The 15,997-nt window shown below is 32.1% G+C and overlaps 1 pseudogene; it reads right to left on the bottom strand.

Annotated features, from left to right (window-relative positions):
• Window positions 1–2,185: 2,185 nt before the first annotated feature.
• On the bottom strand, window positions 2,186–6,677 carry LOC105624891 (annotated as a pseudogene).
• Between the last annotated feature and the right edge of the window lie 9,320 nt (window positions 6,678–15,997).

The following is a 15,997-nucleotide window of genomic DNA, read 5'->3' as shown; positions in this document are numbered from 1 at the left end:
CGGGCAAGTATACATATTGGAGAAACTAGAAGAATGGAACAAAAGAACATCAACGTAATGTCAGATTAAAACACGTCACACAATCAACATTATCAAAATACAACATCGAAATAGGACATCAAATACTGTCAAATACTGTTTGACAAAACGACCACAAACCCAACATTACATACTTTCCAAAAAAGTATAGAGAAGCCATAGAGATACAAAAACCCTAACAATCTAAATAGAGATAATGGCTGCAGCAAATAAAATATGGAAAAGTATTCTCCCATTTATTGAAGACTGATCGATTTCCCTCACCTTTCCTCCCCGTTCTTATCCACAATTATCTTCTTTCCTTCCACCATTCCAACAAGTAGTAATATTAAAAAGGAACGATCCGAAGAACAGCTCAATATCAGGCTGCTCCTCGCTCTGGTGAAGTGGACTGCAAGGTTGGCACTCCAAGAATGGATCTGGACACGGAGGAAACCCGCGAAACGCATAATCTTTATATGGAAGGCACCCGTGGAAGTCTCAAGAATATTATAATGAAATAAAATTAATTTGAAATAATATATATTATATCTGTAATGTATATTCTTTCCTGCAAACTGTATTCCTTTGCTGTATTCTGCATTCTTGAGACATTTCTTAAAGAATTGTGTTATGTGATGAAAGGATTTGAATAAGCTAGGATATCTTAAGATATTGATAGAATATCATATGATATTTCACGAAATTTTACGATATCCTGCAATGTTTCACAATATTTTCTTGTGGTATATCCCGGATGGGATATCCGTTAGTAATATATGGGCAGCCATTGGCCGTTAAAACAAATCTCCACCATTCCACCTCCGGTGGCGGGGGCGTGGCCTATTTGAAAAAATATGTTTTGATTAATCGGTGACGCGAAGATGAGGGTAACGAGGTAATTAAACGGCTCATTTTGATTGGCTCGGTCTATGGCTGCGCATACGCTGATTGACTTTGTGCATAGTCATCCATGCGGTGAAGGGTGGGATGTCGACAGAGATAAATATCGTGACAAAATAGTGGAAAATCGAGGAAAAAAAATTGAGATCAAGCTATTTTTTTCGAAAGAAAGGGGAAGATGAATAGCAGCGAATATGAATAGCACACAGGTTTTTGTTTTGTAGGTTTTTTGCTGCAGCGGCTCAATGTCATTGGTGTACTGACGTTTTAGTGAAAGAGTTTCTTATTATTTATGACGAGAACTTTCACGAAAATTTTCGGTAGATTCTTGTTTTTACTAAGGAGAAAGAAAAGGTAAAACAAAAATGAGTAAGTCCGCGCTGACACGTGCCGTAATCGGTGTGTTGATTCGAACATTATTTAAAAAAAAATTTTCTTCTACATTTTGTTTTTAATGAATATTATCCAAATGTGAAATACATGAGAAAAGGAGATGTAAAAGGGGATGAGGTTAGGAGTAAAAAACAGGCGAAATTTACATGATCAAAAACATTTATTTAAAATTTAAAAAAAAAGTGATATTACATAAAATATTTAAAAATCTTGGGAAAACGGACAGATGAGAGTATAACGCAGTTGACTGAGTCTTAATTCTGCCATGCCTTGACTAATTAATATTTTTATACTCTTACTTATAATATTATATATTTGTTTTATAATGATATTTCGAATTCTTGGACTTTTTTCTTATTATCATTTGTTCTTGTACCTGTAATCATCTTTCAGCATCAAATGAAATGAATTATGTAAAATTGCAAAGAAATTTATGCACCTTACTTTGGATCTTTCAATTAGTGGCTGCTATTGATACATGAGTGATCTCGCATATCTTCTACCTGTATTAATCTGTAAGAATTGTATTAACGCTGATGATGACTCTAAAAAAAGTTGAAGTTCGTCTTTATGGAAATACACGCTACAAGATCTGTTATCAACATCTGATCAACGTTATTTTCTGATCACGCTTCAACTGCGTTATACTCTTATCTATCCATTTTCCCAGAATATTTTGGTATTATTTGGAGAGTCATAGAGAAATTGTTAAGATTTCCGTGATCATAAAATATTAGTTTTATGTTTTACTTTTTAAAAGAGTAGACGAATGAACATGAGGGCATAAAGCATGAGAATTTATTTTTTTATAAATGTTTGATTTTATGAATGATGTTTATGAAGAAAAAATTTGAATGAAATAACTGTACGATCAATTGATCATTGCGTTTACAATCAAAGGTAAACAGAGTAAGAAACTGGCTAAGATTATAACCATTACACATAAAATATAGAAATACACAGCAGTATTGCCCGCAAGTTTGAGAAAGTATTCCTTGCAATGTCATTGTATTCCAGTGATACGTGGTGGAATTTCGACGAAGTTGTAAGAGGAATTTTGAGTCCAAAGGCGGCAAGCCATAGCTATCGAAATATGTTTCAGTATCGTATTCGTCGATGTAGAAGGCAATGCTGGCCATGTCGATCGTGATCTGTGTTAGTGACAAGGGCAGTCAACCTCGTCCACACCGTTGGCAGTCGGCAGGATAGACTTCTGCATGTCGGACACTGAGATGATGTAATGCATTTAAAACTTCCAGTGAATTCATTTCTCGTCATCGGAGAGCGTGAGAGGAAATATTTGCGCAAATTCAGAATTTACCTCTTTTATCGGCACGTGCCATTATAGAATTCTAAAAATTTGGCGTTTGCGAAATGCTAGCTTAGCTTTATCTCTATCCATCGATGAGACGAATTTTGAAAGATTTTTTTTCTCCTCGGCTATCGCTTGTTCATCCTCGCTTTGGTTCGACTTTTCTGTCACGATATTTTTTCTCCACGCTTCAATGTTGCGAAATATATCGTATTTCTGATTTTTAAATATAATAATAAAATATATTAATGAATATGTAATATATTCGTAATATTAATATATTATTACAATAATAATGTCAATTATCAATTATTATTATTACTAAAAAAATGCAATTTTATAATAAGAAAAAATCCAATATAGATTAAATAATCATTTCAATTTTTTTTAACTATAAAATGCAAATTTTAAACATTTGATGAAAACATGTGTTCAAATATCAACTAAGTGTTTTTCCAGAAAAATTCCGTCTATAATAGTACTCCAAGAATACCATTTAGAATATGTTATATAAATTATTAATTTCGATATTTTATTTTTTTTGTTGAAATATCAATTTTTTAATTTTTAAAACAATATGTGTTACAGATATCAGTATAAATCTACTAAATTCTGTGCGTATACTCGAAAGACTATGAACTTTACGTTTGAAAAACATTATAATTCTTTTTGATCTTGAAATAAACTTTATAAACTATTCTTTTTCTTCTCTAACATCTTTATTATATTTTTTCTATTTTTTGGTACATATATTCAGGGATATGTTTCAATTTTTGTTTGGCAATTATGCAAAAACTCGTATATTCGTATATATTACAAATTAATCCCGGACTACACAAAATGAGTCTCTTACTTTTTTAAATAAGTTTCAAATTTTCTTCAGCCATAGATACTTGTATTCTTTTTTTTGATTCTAGACTTTCTTCTAAAATTTATACAAATTATAGTTGAAGAATAACGCAGAAAAATAAACGAAAAAGCGCTTTAAAATTGAAAGTTTGGGAAATAAGGAATCTACTCTTTACTAAAAACGTTGACAGAAGTCAAGTGTTGAAATTATTTCATACATTTTTACTCATTTACATATATTACAAATCAAAATTGTTCAACGAAATACAACTGTACATGCAATAAATCTTAATAAATAACAAGTTACATCTTTTATAAACATTCTTGATTAATAAATCAATATTAATGTAAATTAATAAATCCATATTACTCCTCAATGGAAACCGTGAGAAGATGGTTTCTTCCATCAGGAGGAAATGTAAAAAATTGTCTAATAAATAAAAATTTGACAATTTTTTATATTTTCAAAGGAGGGAAAGAAAAGAAATAAAGCAAATGTTTAAGTAAAGCAATAAAGCGTTAAACAAAACTTGCACAATTAATTACAATGCTACGTACAAAAAATTCAAAATAATATTAATCACGAACAAGTCACGAACGAAATGTTAGTATGGCATATTATACATTTTTAATTCAAAACGCTAATTAATAATATTTATATGGAATAGGAACTACTGTATTTACAGTTACAAAAACGTATACATTTTGCAAAGTCTTTATAAAAAGTTTTTTCATACAATGGAAAACAAGATAATATGCTTAAATTTTTCTTTCTCTGTCAAAATTACTCGTATGGGATGTATAAATAATAAGAAAATCATAAACTATGTATATAGAATCTCAGAGCGTGACATCCCTTTACAGACAAATTCAGAATATTATATGTATTAGGATATTTTAAAAGATTAGTCTAGCTGACGTTATTTTGCATTCACTCTCAGTTCAGTCCATGAATGCAACATCACGCGATACAGCATTCATGTTTCGACACAAAATGTGTTCGACTCGAAAATTTCTCCAATAAATATTACATGTGGCTTCTCAGTAAAAATACATAAGTTCTCTTTTATGAAAAAAAACCCTCAATTTATTGTGTTAACATTCAAATTTAGATGTTTATCATCAACATTGGGTATCATTTAAGCGTTGAGCATCAATGTTGGGTGTCAGTTGAGAGTGACCATTCGGTGAATAGTTTGGTGTATACTATAGGTACAACGAATTTGATGGTAACACCCAATCGCGGTTATTCATGACACTCAATAGATGAGTGTAAATCTTAACATTTTGACAATCTTTATCTAGGCTGCGTTCGGAAATATCATCTGAGTGCCCCCATGTATCGTTTTATCCTTGTTATTCAATGTGAAACAAAGATAACATAAAACAGGGACATCCAGATAATGTTTTCAAATGCAACCTAGATAAAGTTCGTCAAAAAGATGTTTCACGCAGTTTTAAAGATGTTGAAGCTCTATTGAGATATATCATAGTTATATACAGGATGCGCCACAAAAATCCGGACAAATCGAACAATTTCTTTAAACAAAATGTTTTCAATAAAAAATTAAATATTACAAAAATTACAAAAATTTTTTTTACATGGCACTTGGGGAAGCACAATTCACATTATTCGATATATCCTCTATTAGTTTGAATGACGGCCTCTATTCTCGGTCTGAAGCGTTCGCACGCATGTTGTAATGTAACGTTGCCCATGCCAATGAATGCTGCCTCAATAGCAATCCTTAATGACATCACATGGGATGTCGAATTTGTGACCTTTTCAACTACACTTCATACGTAATCCATGGGATTTAAATCTGGATTGTTGGGAGGCTAGAATGTTGGGAGTTCAGGTGAATAACTCGGCTTGTCCTGGCAGCCTCAGAGAGCATCTGTCGTATCATTAATGTATGTACAATTTATATCGAAGATTCTCTTCGGCAATTCGACGCATTGTTGGCTCGCTTACACCAACAATCGATGCTAATTTTCGTAATGAGCTCATCCAAAATCAACGCTTGAGCCCTTTCCACGACTGTGGGGATCTTCGCGATGCGTTCTTTCGAATGACTTTTCCTCGCTGGCATACTGAAACTTTCGTTAGATTATTCTAAAGCTGTATATTTTGCCACAACGTCATAAACGGTTAATCTTAGATATTCAAAGAACCGAATTATTTCCGTTGCTGAGCGCTCAGTGCGAAGGCCTTCGATGATCGTCGCGGTTCTTCGATTATATTTTGCACTTGGTTTCAACATCGCGGCCATTTTGAAAATATGACTGTTTAGAAGTATCAGGCTTTCTCGGATGCCAACAACAACTTCTGGCGGAGGCACAATATAGAAATTAAATTAAAATGAAATTTGTCCGAATTTTCGTGACACACTCTGTACTAACATTCAATGTTTTTGAATCATCGAAGCAACAGTTCTCATATGATTGCAGTGTTCAAGCACCGTTGGATGGGGTACGATATTGAATGGGTGACTGCTTAGAAAAATAAGGAAATTAATTCCCAAATGAGAAAGAGAGCGTTTTTTTTTATTATAATTTTTTTTTTGTCATGTGCATTTCAAAAAGTATTGTAAATTAATAATATTATTTTAGGAATAAAACAGATTTAATTAATTTTATGTAATAAAACTATTTATTTTGATGGATTTCTTTGGACGTTAACCTTTAATTGGGTGTAATCTTTAGTTGACGATCCGAAATTACACCCAAATTTGAACGTTTTTTAAAGTGTTTAACACCCAAAATGAGGATATTTTTTCGTAAGAGCTACAATTAATATTTTTCATTAATATAAATTACATCATCCTCTAACTTAATGCTACATCTCATAATGTAACAAAAATGTTACTACTCGTTTGATTGATATTAGTCATATTTAGTTTAAATTGGAATAAAGCTAAAAATCGATACATTTTATACCGATATGTAAATAGACAAATATGTAAAAGGTATTCAGTTACCAAGGATTTGAATCTGTATCTCTCCTGTGGCGGATATGTAGGAGATGCTGGGATTCGTAATAGTGATCAGTAGCTCGAGGGAAGATGGAATAATGGAGATCACCGATGTGTAAAAGGATTCGTCGATTGAATAGACAGATTACTTTAGTGATGTCATAACCGATAGATTCAGATTCAGCGAAGTCACCGAAGGCGAATATATCGGTTCTGTTAGGCGACATGATTGATTAATATATGATCGGACAATGTTTGGCTAGATATTGTCGAATTGAAGAACAATGTTGTCTAGATCTTCTCCTGAACTAAGATTTATACAAAGTTCTGCCGTCCAGATTTTATGTAATTTCTTCCAATGGGAGCATTATGATCGAGTAGTTGTACCTGTCTTTGTTTATCTATCTTCCAATATGTAGATTTGCGTGCCATCGCTGCTTTCTGTTGGCAAAACCAAAATAAATTGAGTCTGCGTGGCTGCCTTTGTTTCGTTCAATTTTTTCACGTTTTCAATTGGAGATTTCTCTATTTTATCTTGTTTTTCCTGAAGAAAAATTAGGACAAGTTGAAGGCTTTCCGTTTTTGTCTTCTCTGATTCTATTGAGGCTAATGTAGTGATATCAATATTTACATGATATTTACATTCGACATAGTTGCGATAGTCAACAGATTTTTCTGTGCTTTATACGAGGCCTGAGATTCTTTGATGTAAGACTTGAAAATTGTGGGAGCCGTTTGTTTCGACTGAGCATCTTGACGATCGGCGAATTTATATTAGTGATACCGACTGGCAATTGCTTTGTTTGAGCACTTTGCACCGTTGACACAGTCGGCTCTTGTATTACGGACGACGATCTTTTGAGTTTGAACCTGCAGCTGCCACTTCGAGGAATGATGATGTTTTGTACAATTAACGACATGATGGCTTTGCCCTTTGGCTGCACTTATAGCACCATTATTTGTACGTATCGCTCGGCGAAATGACGCTTTGAATTATTTGATACTTACAATGTTGGTATAAAAAGTGAAAAATAACTAATTGAATTGGTATCAAATTGACATGGATACGAAGTCAATTTAATATCAATTACATATCTAATTGTCGGTTATTTCTCGCTGGATTAGAATCTTCGTTCCAATTTAAACTATATAACGAATATGAAATCCAAACGAATGATGACATTCGTGCTACATTGCGAGATGTGACTTTCAGTCAGAAGATGAATGTTATATCAATGAAAAATATTAATTTTTAAACTTACGTATTTTTTCTGAGAAGCCGCATATATCTTTTGGGAAAGATATATGTCGAAACGTGAGTGCTGGATTGTGTGAGATTGCATTAGAGGACTAAACTGAGACTGATTGCGTGAAACATCGTCGTATGAATAAATCTTGAAAAATACCTGAATACATATTTTCCATTTGTTTATATAAAATTATCAATTTCATAATAATCTAGAATTTTATTTCTTTCGGAATAAAGTTTTCTTCGCGAAAATCTTGTAAAATCTGTCGATGATTATATCCATTATGATACTCGAATTTTTGTTACTCTTTTTACTTCAGCGTCGATATCACGAGCAAGACTGAAGCTTTTTCAACATCTTGCGTACAATTAGATGAGAAAAAAAATGTGTAGTGGGGGGAAAATAATTTTCTTACAGGTCATAGGGCTAACCGGAAAAGTCGATCCGACAGGACTTGACGTGAGGAGTCGATTTTGTAAAACGTTATCAAACTCGATATAGATGATACAATTAATAATCACGGAAAGAGCTTTTTCAAATTTCATTTCTAATCGTAAGCTTCTGTGATTCACGAGATTCCAATGCCCTGCGCAATTAGCGAGATTCCAATGCCCTGCGCAATTAGCGGTAATATCAAAAGCGAAAAGAGTGTAGCCATTGGCGTAATTGTCTCTACTTATAAATAGAATTACCTTCGTTCAAAAAGTGAATGCCGGTTCCCGAAAATAATATGTGATAAGTTTCATTTAATGCTTCGATGTATGCGCGATATGTGTAAGAGCTGTTTAGTGGCGACATGAGTTTTTGATTGAAATATACGTCGATTTGGTTGAAATACAATATGATTTACGGATCCTACTGCCACGCCATCGGGTGCAACCGATGTGTTCTTCCCACGTTCGCTTTTTATGCGTATGCGAAATGGTGTGAGTGAGATCCAAATACCATAGTCTTCTCCATGTCTGAGTTTGACGAATTCTATGAGCGAGTCGTCAAAATTTCGAAATTTTTTATAATAATATAATAAATTTATAATAATATTACTGAATGGAATGTGTTGGCGGTATCGGATGTTTGCGTGAGATCGTGATAAACGTCATCATTCGTCATCTCGTTATCTTCTTGACATTGTCTTCTGCATTTTTGTTTTCGTTGCATGCGTCTTTCTGTCTTCGTGTTTCTTGGATAAATCGCAGATATCGCATAATGTCTCTCTGTACATTTTTCATCTTCCACTTTCATCGCGCGGCTAGTCAGAATTAAGAATACGACTCATCTCGAGATATATTAGATGAATTCCAGAAGTTTGCGTTGTATTATTAGTGTTCGCTGTGTTGAATGTCTGAATTTTGCGGTACTGCGATTTCTTTTGATTCTTCGTCAGCGAATGATGTTGAATTCTGACATAGCTGATGTTGCATTTTCGAAATTTTCTGTCGAAATTAAAACCATTTTTTTTTTACCCTTTCCATAATTTTATCCTCACTATTTCGTTCCTTCGATAATTAGTGATAATAAGATTCGATAAAAAAAAAAGTTCGCCTCGCTGCATCAATTGCTTTCTTTTATCTTTCCAATAATCACGTTTTAGAACGATGTGAGCCGTTTTATATTTGGTTAATCGATTTTTTTCGAGCGAAACGTTATTTTGAGTGTATTAAAACATTTACAGATTCAATGAATTAGTTTTTCGTCAGTGCGAGCGCTGCGTAAGAAGGTTATAGATTGATTTTTGTTCAAATGATAGAACGCCGCGAAGAGACAGGCGTTTCTGTTACCGATCGAATGTATGCCGATTTTTGTCGTGCGATTTCTTGTCACCCACCTTCATTCCGAGAAAAATTCACAACTAACACGTATGATTACCCGTACTCTTTTATACGAATCCACTGAAAAATAATCTACGTAACACGTAGAAGTAATGAGTCATATCTTCGGGAAAAACACATTCGAAATCGATACTCGTTCGGGGTTGATTGTTTCAAATCGAATAGCAAATAGTCGTAAGGCCTCTTCTAGGAATTTCGGATCGTCGGGATAAACTTGACTTGACTTGACACTAAATGAATTTGAACGAATTTGAGCGCGATCACGTGGATTTTTGAAAATGATGATGTAATTCGCGTTGAACGATATATCGCGTTGACCACGCTCTTGATGAAGAGATTCTGTGAGATAAGAGTAACACTGAGATTCTTGTGATGACTACCTTTGGTGAAAAGGCACGATCGAGTCGCACGACGATTCTCTCATAAGATTGTCAATTATCACTAATTTTGGAGAAAGCGGATCATTTCAATAATCCAGACGAGGTAAACTTTCGCGAAATTCAATTATATTCTTCTTCGTCATTTTAATATTGCTGCATCCCCAACTGCACTCTGTTCTTTTTTTTCACGAATGTTGTATTATAATTAACGATAGACTTCTTGCCATTCCACATAATAAAACAAAACTCTCTCGAAATGTACGTTGGAGACGTACGTATGAGAAATAAATCGAAGAAAAGTCTTTACAAAAGTTGTTTTCCCATCCAGTCGGACCGATTGATGTCCATGGATGTTGCTAACGTACGTCCATTTTGCAAAATGAGCTATTCTATTACCACAAGGCTTCAAAAACAAATAAAAGGAAAAATAGCGCTTAATAATATTGTCAAGAATGTACAAAGGAAAAAATTTAAGGAGAGGAGATAAGCACGGCGGAGGCATGTTCGCGCCAGCATATTCCCAGCGTAGGTTAGCCGACGAGAGCACTGTGGCGTCTTCCGAGCTGATTCTTGCCGCGGTGCAACGCGTATAAGCTTATCCGCGTCGAACTCAGTGTACCATTTCTTCGGGCGTGGCATCGCCGCTAACGAACTTATATGCGATGCCACGTGAAAAGCTTATGATGGACGAAGGAAAAAGAAGAAAATATAAAAAATTTTTCTTATGATTTAAATATAAAACATTTTATTTTTATATTTGATGTTTATTTTTTACAAAAAGTATGAAACAGTGGAAAATGAGTTTTTGTATTTAATTCAATTCTTTAAATATTTCAAGTACAATTTCATATCGTGAAAATATTTTATATTATTTATATTATTCACATAATTAAAGTTCAATAAAATTTCTAGTACTAAAAAGATTTAATAATAATATTCATATTTTATTTTACAAAATCATGTATTACAATTTTATATATTTACCTAAATGTATAATTAATGAGTGGAAAATGATGTTTCTATCTTAAAATGAGAGAGAAAGTTCGAGCAAGAGAAGGATTATTCATCTATGAAACCGTAAGGAAAAGAATAATATTGATATATATATAATATTGATAATATTGATAATATTGAATATTATTATTGATAAATCTATGTTTTACCAATATAGACGCACATGACTTAGTCTTATTTTGCGTTACAATTTGAAACGCAGTAAGTCTAATTGTAGTAAAATTTATCGCCGACATCTACGTTTCTTCTTTTGCTTCTTGCCTTCTTTCTCATTTTCTACTATTAATTTCTTAATATTATTAAAGTTTAAAATTAACGAATTTTTGTAATTAAATATTATACTCTTTATTTTACAAATTTCATGTATACGCTCTTCTGATATACGAAAGATATACGCGCACAATTTTGGGTCTGAAACGAACTCAATATAACTACCGCAACTGTAGCTCTCGAGTTCGTCCGTCATATCGCCCAGAAAATTACTCGTACGCGGTTCGTACTCATTTGGATTACCTGTACTTAAGTACCTGCACTTATATACATGAGTCAGTATCGTAATATAAAACACGTCTATCTAATTTTTCTAAATATTCTTTTCTAAATATTATTTTCTAAATATAATTTTAATCGCGCTAATGCTGTATTTATCGTGTTCGTTGAGGAAGCCACAACCGCTTTTTCACATAGCTGTCTCCTCGTCGTTGACGGGTAATATATCTCATACTCCGACATGAGAAAAATCATCAGACGATGATAGGATTTTATGATCTTAGTATTAGGCAGATTGATTTGCTGGTCGAATTTCCCCAAAATGAATTTAGACAAAGATTAGCAAACAAGCATAAACCGAGGTTCCATGCAATATTATTTTTGTCGAGAATGATACACTTAGTTTCTTCGTATTTCCTCAGATATCGTTCCTTAGCTTCGATATCATTGTCCCCGCATTCGCTCGGCCATCCACTAACTTTCGATTTTAATATAAAAATGTATTTATATATTCGGTGAACAATTCTCTCTGCCATGGGATCGTATTGCGTGACTTTCCCGACTAGAATTTGTGTCACAAATTAACTTTATATGTTATAAAGATCTGATTTGGTTGACGTAGACAATCCTAAATAAGATACACCTAAAAAAATTCTCATCAGGTTTAAATATGATTGACCTTTGTAAGATTATGTAAATATGAAACCGAAATTTACCAATAGATGGCCATAGCAATATAGTTGTCAATATAATTGCCGTCAGACAGAATTATTGACGTTATTTTCTTGTTCTGACATCTGACAAAGATTTTCAACTCACAACAATACAAGTTTCATACAGTATAGTTTGTAATAGCGTTGAACATATCGAATTTTGTGCCTGGAAACTACGATTTGCAGACAGCATTGATTTTCTGTTACCATTTGAAGAAAACTGCTGCAAAATCGCATCGAATGCTTGTCGAAGCTTACGGTGAGCATGCTTTTGGTAAATCATAGCTTTGAGTGGTTTAAAAAATTCAAAAGTGGCGATTTTGAAGTGAGAAACGAAGAACGTGGAAAACCACCGAAAAAGTTTGAATACAGCGAATTGCAAGCATTGTTGGATGAGGATGACACACAAACTCAACAACAACTCGCGTATCAATTGAATGTGACACGAGAAGCCATCTCCATACGTTTGAAATCTATGGGAAAGATCCAGAAGATGGGAAAATGGATTCCACATGAACTGCATGAAAGACAGCAGGAAAACCGAAAAACCACTTGCGAAAAACCACTTGCTGCTCGCCAGGTACAAAAGAAAATCATTTCTCCATCGAATTGTGACTGGCGATGACAAGTGGATATATTTTGAGCATCCTAAGCGTAAAAGATCATGGGTAATTCCAGGCGAATACTTTCGCATGCGGCTTACTCACCAAACTTGGCTCCGTCCGATTATCACTTATTTGCATCGATGGGACATGCACTTGCTCAGCAGCGCTTCACTTCTTACGAGGATGAAAATAGCTAGATGACTGATTTGGACTCAAAAGAGCAACAATTTTTTTGGCGTGGCATCCACAAATTGTCAAAGATGGAAAAAATGTATAGTTACCGATGGGCAATACTTCGAATAAAATATTTTTTATCATTTTCATGCAATAAACGTGTATTTTCTATAAAAAATTCCGGTTACATATTTACATGATATAAAGATTTTGCGTTTCGCGAGTTTTCTCCGGGTCCAGATTCATTTTTAGAATAAACGTTTCAAGTATCAAGCTGCTCCTCGCCCTAATGGACTGCAAGGTTCACAAAACGTTGGCATTCCGAGAATGGATCTGAACACGGAGGAAACCCGCATAATTTTTATGTTTATTGCACTTATATAAATTTTTGAATATGTCTCATACTTTTTATTAACACTCAGAAATATTCCTCTTTTGAATATTATCACTAATTTCCAATTTTGAAATCAGCAAAAAATTAGAAAAAATTGTGAAGCTTATTAAGGGCATATAGGGTTCGGTCTTATATCTTAATATAATAGTTGAATAACACATTTGACATTATTCTACCAGCTGACATTTATTTCGCAAAAATAAATTTTAAGATGCGATAAATTATCATAATATATACATTCCATTTCACAATTTAATATTATTTGATTACAAGAAGTCATTTATTTTTCCGCAAGTGAACAATAAAACGAGGAATACATTACTATCTCATGATATGACAAATGTGACCAACAAGTTTTATGCAACATTCGCGCTTATTTATTGAAAATAACATCATCTCAAAAAAAAGTTTCAAAAGAAACTGCACTTTAACGTTTAATCGAATGTAGTTTGTAATTTGTAAGAACTATTGAAATATGTGTCGAGCATTTAAATTATATTCAAATAGCAAATACATAAAGATGTTATTATTCTCTTACAAAAACGATATACATTATAAAAGTTTTTCAGAAAAATGAAAAAAATTTTTCAATTTAATTTAAAATTATTGATTAATCAAATAAAATCGAAAAAATATATACTTATTGGGATCCCAAAGTCGTCTGTTTTACTAATTAAACGCAATAATTGTAAAATAATATATTACATATATATTACAGATTTAAAAATCCTTTTCCAAAAAATATATGTATTAATGCTAGTCTAGAGTGTGGAAATTATACTGAGAATGAAAAACATTTTAGAATAAAATTTAGATCTTCTTTACTATTTCTTAGTCCAATACAGCGTTTTAACCACTGTCAAGTAAAAACATTACTTGATATAAAAATTCTATAAATTGTATTTATGAAATTATAGTCTACAAACTATTAGATTAACGAAGAAATGACGTAAAGTTCTTAGAATTAGATTTACAATTAAATATCTAATTCCTCATATATCACAAAGCTTAGTAAGAGCATATAGACTTCAATTACCTTAATATAATTATTAATTAAATAACATAATAATCTTAATATAATTATTAATAATTAAATAAATTATAATTATCTAATGCATACATTTATTTTGTAAAAATGAATCATAATGTGCAACAGATTACTACAATATATACATTCCACATATTTTAAAAATTTAGTATTACATATAGTACTTACTACTATATCAATATCATACGCACATATATACATAAATTTTTTGCAAAAATTTGTATACAAAATGTCCCATTTTAAATGACGATCTCCCATTTTAAATGAATATCTTTTGAACAGTGCATTTTAGAAAGAAAAAAGTTCAGTTTCAAACAAAAGTTCTACAACTTCAAGAGAGAGCATAAGAAGTATCATTGGTACTTCTTATGCCCTCTCTTGAAGTTGTAGAACTTTTATCTGAAACTGAACAAGATTTGACTTTGTGGCATTGTCATAGACAGGGCAAATTCACTTTGAATTTTTTTAATGAAACCTCCTATTTTTTATTTTATATTCTCATAATTTATCTCGAAAGCTTTTCAAAACACTATAATAAAACTCTTTTTTCATATAACTTTTTATATTACAAAGATTGAATGTATTGCCGCGCCAGTATTATTCAAGGTGTCCGACTAATTCAAGATTAAACCTCTTGAATGTATTCAAGATTATGATCTTAATAACATTTAAAGATCAAAGTCATTGGAAGTTATTTCTCTTTAAAGCGGAAAAATAATTTTATTATAGTATTTTGAAATCTCTCGAAGTAAATTATGAGAATATGTAATGAAAAAAGTTCCATTTAATAAATTCGAAGTGACCTTGTCATAATCTTGATGCCACTTAAAGTCAAATTATATCTTCTTTGCCGTTTCTTAAAGTCATAATATTTTTGTGCGTCTGAAACTTTTTCTCTAAAATGTTCAAGAGATATTTGAGACTATCATTAAAGTGGGATATTCTGTACATGTGCGTACGGTATTGACGTAATAGCATATAGTGATGTATTGATACATAAAATATATATAAGTTCTATTGAACTAGTAAAATAGATAATTTTGAGATTTAACATGATTGAATGTAATTTCTATTTTCTTTTTCTTCACATTTTCATTTCACAATCTTAAAAAATCAACAATATTGAGTTGTGAAAATGATTTTGATGATTTTTTTTAAACCATCTCTTTTAAATTGGGACGATTCTTGCACCGTTTGAAGATAAATTAGTTCATTTTTTAATATTGGTAGAATAATATTTATTTAATTCATTCATAGTAATAATTCGAAAACTATGTTTTTAGTTACATCACTTTTAAAATATGGGAGCGAATATAGAGTAACTTAAAAGATGTCTATAATAGTTTTAAAATTATTTGTTTAATGTTGTTATAATAAATTATGTAAATGTATAATAACACGCGGTGATTGTCGCACTATTGCGGAAAAAAAATTGAAAAGAAGATATCAAATTAAATATGCGAGTATTTGTAAATTTGCAAATAATCATATAAAAAATTGAAATCTTAATATAAATAATTTTTTTCAGATATGATACGCGTAACTTAAACGCGTAAATTAAAATCATAATAGCACAATTGATATTTTCTTTTCGATATAGGTTAATATTTACGAAACTGCTTAATTTTGGTATACGATAATTCATCTCCCT

The sequence above is a fragment of the Atta cephalotes genome, assembly GCF_000143395.1.
Source record: "Atta cephalotes unplaced genomic scaffold scaffold00093, whole genome shotgun sequence".
Taxonomy (NCBI): domain Eukaryota; kingdom Metazoa; phylum Arthropoda; class Insecta; order Hymenoptera; family Formicidae; genus Atta; species Atta cephalotes.
This window is presented reverse-complemented; position numbering and strand designations above follow the sequence as displayed.